A 6,389-nucleotide genomic window follows, 5' to 3' on the forward strand; every position below is an offset into this window, starting at 1 on the left:
GTTTTCTGTTTGAACGCCTTCAAACAGGCCAGCACCGACTGGGCACGCTCGTTCGTAAGGTGCGCCATCAAGGACACTGAGTCCAATTCCAAACCGAGAAAAGAGATGCTCTGAACCGGGAGGAGCTTGCTCTTTTCCCAGTTGACCCAAAGCCCTAGTCGGCTGAGGTGTGAGAGCACCAGGTCCCTGTGTGCGCATAACACGTCTCGAGAGTGAGCTAAGATTAGCCAGTCGTCGAGATAGTTGAGAATGCGAATGCCCACCTCCCTTAATGGGGCAAGGGCAGCCTCTGCGATCTTCGTAAAGACATGAGGAGACAGGGGCAGGCCGAAAGGGAGGACTTTGTACCGATACGCCTGACCCTCGAACGCGAACCGCAGGAAGGGTATGTGTCGAGGAAGGATCGAGACGTGAAAGTACACATCCTTCGGGTCTACCGCTGCGAACCAATCTTGATGCCGGACCCTCGCTAGAATGCGTCTTTGCGTCAGCATCTTGAACGGGAGTCTGTGTGAAGCCCGGTTCAGTACTCGAAGGTCCAAGATTGGCCGCAACCCACCGCCTTTTTCGGTACAATGAAGTAGGGGCTGTAAAACCCTTTCTTCATCTCGGCTGGAGGGACAGGTTCTATCGCGTCCTTCCGTAGGAGGGTAGCGATTTCCACGCAAGGTAGCAGCGCTTTCATCTTTCACCAAGGTGAAGTGGACACCGCTGAACCTGGGCGGATGCCCGGCGAAGTGAATCGCGCAGCCGAGTCGGACGGTCCGGACCAGCCCTTGTGACGGACTGGAAGGCGCAAGCCATGCGTCCAAGTTCCGCGCAAGGGGGACCAAAGGGACAACGTCATCAGATGTACCGGCAGGTGGGGCCTCGCAGCGGGGTGGAGCTCGAGGTGCCACACCACGTCATGGCCGTGCTGAGTCCGAGGACATCGTAGCACTTACCTCACTCCTTGTGACCACCCCCGGAACAGCCTGGGACAAGGGAGGAAGAGGCCTGTCCTCGTGACCCGTGGAGACTGTCACATCGGGGGCGGATTTGTGCCACAGCTGGGCGCTCAGGGCGGGAGACCGGCGCTGGAGCGCCAACCTGCCAAATGAAGTGGTGGACGGTGGTCGTGATGCCAGCCGTACACACTGGATACGTGACCCAGGGAACAAGGAAACCACTCTTGCTGAGCTCTTGAGTACTGCAGCCACTTGGGCATGCAGCGCAATTAAATGCAAAAGGTAACAAAAAGATGAAGATCTGCTTACCAGCTCCAGAGCAGTGGGTTTCGTTGTCCCTGGGTCACCCATCTCAAGGGCGCTTTGAAGCCATTCACGGGTTCTGGGCGGCTGCGAGACGGGTGGCGTCTGCTTCCTGCGGTGTGCTCCACGCCGGGGCCAGGCCAAAGGGGCGGGCTGCGGCGGAGCCGGTGCAGTCACCGCAGGGGGACGCCCTTGGCGATGAGTAGATGGGGTGCGGGATCTTGAGCCGCGCCGGGGCAGGATATGCCAGCTAGCATCCATCTATTGCTCTACCATCGAGATCTGCTGGGCAAAGTCCTCAACGTTGTCACCGAATAGGCCCGCCTGGGAAATGGGGGCAGCAAGGAAACGTGTCTTGTTGGCCTCACCCATCTCGACCAGGTTGAGCCAAAGGTGGCGCTCCTGGACCACTAGTGTGGCCATCGTCCGCCCGAGAGACCGCGCCATGACCTCCGTCGCTCGGAGAGCGAGGTCGGTTGCCGAGCGCAGTTCCTGCATCAATACCGGGGTGGAACTACCCTCGTGCAGTTCTTTTAGCGCCTTGGCGGACTTGCAGGAGAGCCATGGCAGTGCAGGGTGGAGGCAGCTTGTCCAGCTGCACCGTAGGCCTTGGCCGTCAGAGACGACATAAACCTACAGGCCTTGGACGGGGGCTTTGGGCACCCCCACCAGGTGGCGGTGCTCTGTGGGCATAGGTGCACCGCGAGCGCCTTTATCCACCGGGGGATTGCCGAAGAACCCTTGGCCGCCCCACCATCGAGGGTAGTGAGAGCGGGGAAGCTGAAAAGATCGGGACCGGGCAGTAAAAAGTGCCTCCCGTGACCTTGTCAGCTCTTCATGCACTTCCGGGAAGAAAGGAACGGGGCGGGGCGTGGCTTTGAGCGGCGCCGCGAGCCCAGGAACCAATCACCGAGCCGCGAGGGTTCAGGGAAGAGCGGTGAAATCCACTCTAACGGACGCTCTCGGCTGCCCGGGAAAGCATGTCGTCACCTCCGCATCAGCCTGTGACTGGGCGATCGACCCCGAAGGGAGGAGCCCAGCCGAGGCTTCCGACTGGACGAGCCCGCTCTCCGATGCTGCGCTCGAGAGCTCATCACTTTCGCAGGCTCCGAATAAGAGGTCGAACTCGCCGTGAGACGAGCCGGCGGACTCACCCGGAAGCCCGATCTGGGCAGACGAGAGTGCTGGGGAATGGGAGGTCCGCGGGGGGATACCCGGCGGAGGCGGTTCCATTGGGGTCCCCAAATCGGCCCCAGAGCTAGCCGCGCTGGCCTCAAACCCATGGGTAAAACGACGGAGGCGGGAGCCTCTGGGGTGGCTCGCTTTCTTACGAAGGCGAGCCGCGACCGCAACGTTGCCATGGACATATTCTCGCAATGAGAACATGACCATCCACGAACGCTGTCTCCGCGTGAGCAGTGCCCAGATACAAAAGACAGTGATCGTGACCGTTAGAAGGCGAGAGATAACGAGCACAACTAGGAATAACACACAATCGGAAAAGCATCTTTAAAAAGACACGTCTTTAAAAAGACGTTCCGTGTGTGCGCTCTTTTAGAGAAATATGTACTCTTTTAGAGGGGAAAAATGCTCTTTCAGAAAATATACTCTCTAGTTTTTCTGCTGAAGCGCCCAGGGGCGTTCTCTACAGTGCACCAGTGCAGAGGAGGGAGAAGCCGCTGAAATGCGCCGTCAGATCCAGCAGAGGTGAATGAAGCTCAATGAGCATGACCGTTCAGCTCCGAAGAGAAAATCTTAATGAGTGGTTGCATACCAGCTCCTTTTATACCCGTATGTTCGGGGGAGTGGCATGCAAATACCACTCGCCAATTTTCATTGGCCTTTTATCAAAGACCAGAGGTGTCTCGGGCTCCCAAGAGTGACCCCTAGTGTCACTACATCGACACCAACGTCGAGTGAGTGACAGATAGGGAACTACAGTTTTAATTTAATAAAGCAACAGATCATTAAGAACTGTATGTCTACAGCCACTCTTTTGGAATATTACAAGAATCTGACAACAGAAATTTAAGTTTCACATGAAAAAATTTGAGGAAAAATTTAGTACAATTGAATTTAACTCAAATATCAGATGTTTTCTCAACTGGATTGTTGCAGAAACAAGAACTGTGTTTTTCAATATGAGTTATTTTCTTTTACCATAACATTGTAACGGCCACTTTATTACACAATGGCATTAAAAATAATATAATTCTAATATTGCAGCTCCCTGCCTGCAACAGTTAAGTTTTGCATGTTCAAGTCAATATGAAATGCAGTTTGCATAATTTATTTGCTATATATTATATTTTCAAGTGAAACAGGACATTTAATTCCATGGAATCGTGCATAAGACAAGAACCATGCATTCAAAAAAGTAAATAGGGTCAATTTTGATTTTCAATTTTGACTTCATGTTAACTTTAAAGGATTCCCCTTTTTCAAGTACACTGTCATCTTTTGTCATTTATTTGAGTGGTGATACATACAGGCACAGAAATACTAATTCCTCTATGTTCGGATTAAGGGAATTCTGCATTTGCGTCAGTACCGGCATCATTATGAACCACAGGTGCTTCCTGAGAAATCAGCATACCAATGAGTGTTGCTAGGTGACAGACCATAGACTCAAGAAGCAGAGATGAGAATTTGAGAAACAGCAAAGAAGTTTTCATTACTCTGAACTCATAGTCACTGTCCCTCTGCTCCAGAATAGTTGAAGGGATTGTTCACTTAAAATGACAAATGTGTAATCATTTACTCACACTGATGTCATTCCAAATCCATATGCTGTTATTTTTGTGTAACAAAAAGACAGGGTCCTTGCATGCAGCCTGCAGAGTGATGCATTTGTTAATCTAACATTAATTACTAGCCAAAATAATAATATTCTAAATAAAAGTAATATTCTCATAATAGCAAATACAGTAGGAAGACAAACTTATCACAGTGGTTTAGTCATTAGAGCCATCTGCAGATAATGCAATGTTTCTTTAAAAATATGAGTTTCTCTAACAATTGTTCCCAATTATTTAAACTTTTATGGGTTGTATCATGAAATGATAAATGTCTCCATAGTTCCTGAAGTGCACCATCTCTACACTGAACTGCACTTCTGAAGCAGAGGTGTAGATAGCCCCGAATCATTTTTCTCTAACCCCTAACTATTTCTCGCTCATCACCGTACCGTGCATCTATATTTTCCCTATGGTTACTAGGAGCTGTGGCATCATCCCTCCCCCGCTTTAATATGAGAAGAAAGTTGCCCGTGCGTGGACTCAGTGTCTGTGTTTGCAATAGCACACAACCATACTACTCTTACTGTTTCTGCAATATACAGATATAGCCGAACTAATAAGAGTAGTATACTATTATGCTATTCCAAACAGTGAAACGGATACTGCATCCATCGCTCTCGGGTGTTTGAGTGTGAGACTGAGAGCGGAGTGTATTGGAGAAATAAGGCGATCTGAAATGGATATCCGACATTTTTGAGTTTAAAAAACATACACCACACAATTTGTCTGATGAGAAAAAGCAGTAAAAACCTCCTCGTGGTTCACGCAGCTGCAGCCCCAGCCTGAAGATTCATCTGACCCAGGTTGACTGTTTGTACTCGGCCAGGTTAATGTTGTTTCATAGCAGCTTTAGGCTGGAGACAGCAACCAGAGGCATATATATTATATGAACTACAGCTAACTTCCCCGAAGCTTAAGTAATTTTGTTATTTGTCTTCTGTTAAAGCAACTGTTTTAACACACAGTATTAGCTGTTATGATCAGTATTACTCTGGTCAGTTCCAAATATTCAGATATATAACCCTTTAAACAAAGAGTAATATACCGTATACACATGTGCTCGGTGAATTTGCAAACTTTTAAATCATGAGCCAGGACATTTGTGTTTCTTGCAAAACTCTTTTTCTTTTTTTTCTTTTTTTCTTATCAGGACTTATTTTAGCATATTTACTCCCTGTTTTCTTCTAAACTAAGTTAAAAACACCAGACAAATCAATATTAAGTCATAAAGCTGTCAGTTGTACACAACGTGTGTTGAACTACGGAAAGATAAAAGGGACAAACTAGTGTTTTTTAAAACCATGTTTTAAAATGCACAGTATTAAAAGTACGTAATTTCGGATCATTAGGCAGCATATCTGAGGCTGAGACAAAAGTTAGGAGGACATTTTATTTTTAGTTTCAGTAATATTTAAATATTAATTATATAAATGACACCTCACAGATGTAAAATTTTAAACTTTTATTATAAAGTGTTTTATATTTCTATATTTCATCAAAGGTGGCCTTACATATCCACAGTGGTCTGGGCTCAGTCCTGAATATCCACTGACCCTAGAAACGCACCTAAATATCATAATAACTAAAATCTGTAATTGTACACTATGAACATGAGATATTTCCTAATCTTCAGACTTGTGTTCATCTGTGTTTAAAGCAGGGAGGTGGTTAGAGCGGGAGTTAAGAGCCTGGATAAATATTGTGTGAAATAATTAATCAATCTTTGATGTGTCTCTCCTTTGGAGGAAAAAGCAAGAGAGAACTGCTTTGCATGGAGAAGCGCCCTACAAAACAGAACCATGCTGAATTTGGAGTAACACTGTCCCCATCTGGTGACTCATTACAGGTACATTTTTAACTTTAAGTATACTGTATTTTAAGAAGAGGCTTTGTTATCAAAGTGACTTATATTACATTACAGTGTTTGAAAAATTGCCATTATAAAAGCAATTACATAGAAAGGTACTATAAGATTACATGATTCTTTCTAAACTGCCACAGGCCTCAACTGCAACATTTTACTAATGCACAACTAATATTGCACACATTGTGTTTCATTCCCACTGAAACATAAGAACCAACTGATCCAACTTAATCTCGTTAGGAGATATTTTAATGTTTGTAGGCTAAAACTGATCATAGCAGGAGAGGATTTCTGCTATTAACATATTGTCTATCTTTCCACAGAGAGTCTAACAGGAGAATCCAGTCCAGGAGTGGGTGGACCCAGATGGCATTGGTTTCTGTGTGTGAGTAACCTCGCTGTTCTGGTTCAGTCTGTTCTGAATCACTGACAGCTCTTTTGTAGCTGGTTAGTAGGGGAGTAATTACAATACTGTAA

This window comes from Myxocyprinus asiaticus, chromosome 36 (genome assembly GCF_019703515.2).
Source record: "Myxocyprinus asiaticus isolate MX2 ecotype Aquarium Trade chromosome 36, UBuf_Myxa_2, whole genome shotgun sequence".
Classification (NCBI taxonomy): domain Eukaryota; kingdom Metazoa; phylum Chordata; class Actinopteri; order Cypriniformes; family Catostomidae; genus Myxocyprinus; species Myxocyprinus asiaticus.